Below are 3,677 nucleotides of genomic sequence, written 5' to 3' on the forward strand. Positions count from 1 at the left end.
TCCCTTCCTTTCCCTCCCTTCCTTCCTTCCTATCTGAAAAAACAAAAAAACAAAAAAACAAAAAAACAAAAAAACAAAACCCAAAAAACAATGTGAACAAATTGAGACCAGGCAGGACAGCGGTAAACGACAAAGTCAGAAAACAATACATGATTTTCTCCATTGTGCACGTTCCCTCCCAGTTCTAAGAGGTCATGGTCATGGTGTTCTCAACCATCCTTTGGGAATAACAAGTCATCTACCCGCTCAAGATTAAAAATAGCACTCCTACAGTGTGAGGAGGGTCCACCCAGACAGGGCACAACAGCCTCGCCTGTGGAAATACATTCCAGGAGTCCTCTTGGCGATTCTGGAAGCCATTATATCATCATCAAAAATAGCATTATTACTGTCACACGGGCGTGTCCATTTATTTGTGAGCTGGGTGTTGGGCAAGGCACAGGGAACACAAGGAGGAAAAGCCTTCTCTGAAGGCTTACAATGGAGACAAAAGAGAAATGTGCCAACAAATCGTTCTAACATTTATGATAGATATTTACAAGGATTGCCTTTTGTCATGTACAGCAATTTTGACAACCTCATCCTGTTGGAACTTTCAGAAAAAAATTGATGGGTACGAACAATAAAAGTAGTTTCTCAGTGTAACTTAGATTAGAGGGTTAGTCAGACAGGAATAAAAATATAGAAGTTGTCAGTACTATTGATTTATTGATTAATTTGTTGACTGATTTATTTATAGAAAACACTCAGATGGCACATATCAAATGCCAGGCATCATTCTAAGAATTTTGCAACTATCAATTCATTTTATCCTTAAAACGACCCTACTAAGTAGGTACCAGTACGAGTCCCATGTTACAGATAAGTAAACTGAGGCACAAAGAGGTTAAGTAACTTGCCTAAGTATTGACAGCTAGGGCTAGAATCCTGGGGGGCCATTTCATTTACCTTTTCTTCTACCCAATGTGAATCCTCACCCAACAATCTATGCTTTTTCTCTTGCATTATGGAGTTTTACAAGCTTGTGACTTTGAAGTCATTCGGACCTGTGTTTGCCTCTTGGCTCTGCCACTTGGTTACGTGAGTTCGGGAAAACTTTTACTCAACCTCTCTGAAACTAGCCTTTCTTATAGGGAATAACGATAACTAATTCCTACTGTTGATGGGAAAATAAAAGAAGGCATAGTAAGATTACATGGAATCGATGTGTTCTTGCTTCCAGAGAAGCCAGCCTCCAAGCGCTTCTCCATTGATTCTCACCTCCTAATGATCACATCCACATGGAGCTCCTCCCCCTTTGAGTAGGCTGACCTATATAACCAACAGAATACTGCAAAAACATCAGACAGACTGTGACTTCTGAAGCTAGGACATAAAAGACATAGCAGCTTCTGTCTTGCTCCTTTGTCGATCACCCACTCTGGGGAAGGCCAGCTGCCATGTCATGAGGGCCATCAAGCAGTCCAATGGAGAGCTCCACGTGGTGACTGAAACCTCCTGCCAACAGCCAGCATCAGCTTGCCAGCCCTGTGAATGAACTATTATCTTGATAGTAATTGCCACTGTCTGAATTATCTTATTTACTTCTTTGTTCACTTGTTTTTTGATTCCCATCCTCCAACCCCTCATGTCACACATGTTTCATGAGAACAGAAGTTGTCTTTTCACTCACTGTATTGCAAGTGTTTTGAAGAGTACTTGGCATATAGTAGATGCTCAATAAATATCCCAGTGGTTGAACTTCTCAGACTTGGTGTTGTTGGCTATAAAACAAGGCTATGCATAGTCATTGTGTAGAAATCATACATAGATTAGAAACAGTAGGAAAGCACCCGGCACATGTTCCTGATATATACTGGGAACTCAGTAAACGTGATTTTCCATTCTCTCTTGCCCACATCGCAAACTCATTTCATATTTCCTAAAACGATAAGAATTCCACCCCTCTGGCCCTGATTCTCTCTCCGGATTACTCTACTACCCCTCATTCCTTCCCTTCCATGTTCTGCTCTAATTCCTGGTGTCTACACCCCCTACTGGGCCTGCTTCTTTTCTGGGCTCTTCCAAAGTTGTTAGTGTAAGTGTGCCCTCTGGTGTCCACTTCAAATATGGCACGTTATAGAGGATGGGAGGATGAGTTACTGAAGAGACCTATTTATGGGTCATTCTCAAGCGATTTCAAGAGAGAAAGTACCAGCCCCAAGTTCAGATAAAAGTCTGGACCACAGAAACTATGGTCTCCATATCCACTCTTAATGAATTTCACCCCCTCTATGGTCTCACTGCTTGGCCTCAGTTTGGGATCTAGCTTCTCACCTGAATTATTGCTTCCTCTTGTCTGAAAAACCAGCCTCTAATTGATTTCCCTTTCACCCATTCTTCTTCAAGTAGACCAACATTTTCCTAAAGTGCAGATTTTCTCAGGCTATTAATCTGCTCAAAAATATTCAATAGCTCCCTATTATGTGAAGAGTAAAGTCCCATCTCCTCAGCCTGGCATCCAAGACACTTCAAAGTCTGGGTTCAACCTGCACTTGCAGTTTCAGTCTCTTCGACTCTTCCCATGCCTGCCCCAGCTTCACGTGCTTACGTGTCCAGCACCCGGACCGTTCCTCAAAAATATGCCTCTATTTTATCAAAGCCGAGTCAAACTTCATGCTGTTTCCTTTATCTGAAATTCTATCTCTTCACTTTTATCTGTCAGTTTAATCCCACGCTTCTCAAAACCAGCTCAAAGCCTCTGACTTCCTTGAACTGTGTCCAACTGCTGTACCCCTCCTGAAACTACTGTGCCCCTAGGCCATTGTTCATATCCCCACCATGACAATTATACTATATCTTATAATTGGTTTGATTTTTTACCGACTTGCCTTTGCCAGGATTGTAAGTGTCTTTAGGAAAGAAATGGTGTTTGATCCACTTTAACACAGTGTCACATGCATAGTAAGTCAATCATACTTAGTAAGTCCATCATACTTGCTGAATGGGCAAATGAAATACCAATGTTGATGCTGGAATCCACGTTTCCTGAAGCCAAGTCAGACTGGTCACATATATTGATGTTGGGACAGAATCTTGAAAATTGGAATTGCTTTGGGCAATCTGGCATGCACAGGTACTGTAAAATGAAAGTACGGTCTCTACTGCAGTCCTGAGAGCCCAAGCTTCCCTAGAGAAATGATGTACACAATCATTTTTGATTCTCCTTTATATTGAAAGGCTGAAGGTGGGGATTATGGGATAGTGCCTTCTGTACTCTGTTATGCCAAAATAAAAGGCAAAGTATAAATGTCGATATTATTAAAATATCAATCACATGTACATGGGAAATTGTATTCCCGCAACACTTTCTTTTCCAAAATTTAATTGAGTTTTATATTTCTTTTCTTCGTATCCCATGGTAGTTGTATATTACGAATAGTTGAAACAAACAGGACTGATGCTCTGATATAATCTCTTAACAAATTTTAAGACAAAGACTTAGTAACCTCTGATACAACACAGTCCTAAAGATCCAGTAACTAGATATGCACGTTAATTTTTTTTCCTGAGTCACTTTATTGTGTTTCTTAATGATCTTTTGTCTCAGTTTTTTCATCCGAAATTTGGAAATATATGATTTCAAGTGTTACCAACAAGCTAGATGTCTGGTGAACACTGAACCACATCTATAAAAC

Source organism: Pteropus alecto, unplaced genomic scaffold (genome assembly GCF_000325575.1).
Source record: "Pteropus alecto unplaced genomic scaffold, ASM32557v1 scaffold103, whole genome shotgun sequence".
Classification (NCBI taxonomy): Eukaryota; Metazoa; Chordata; class Mammalia; order Chiroptera; family Pteropodidae; genus Pteropus; species Pteropus alecto.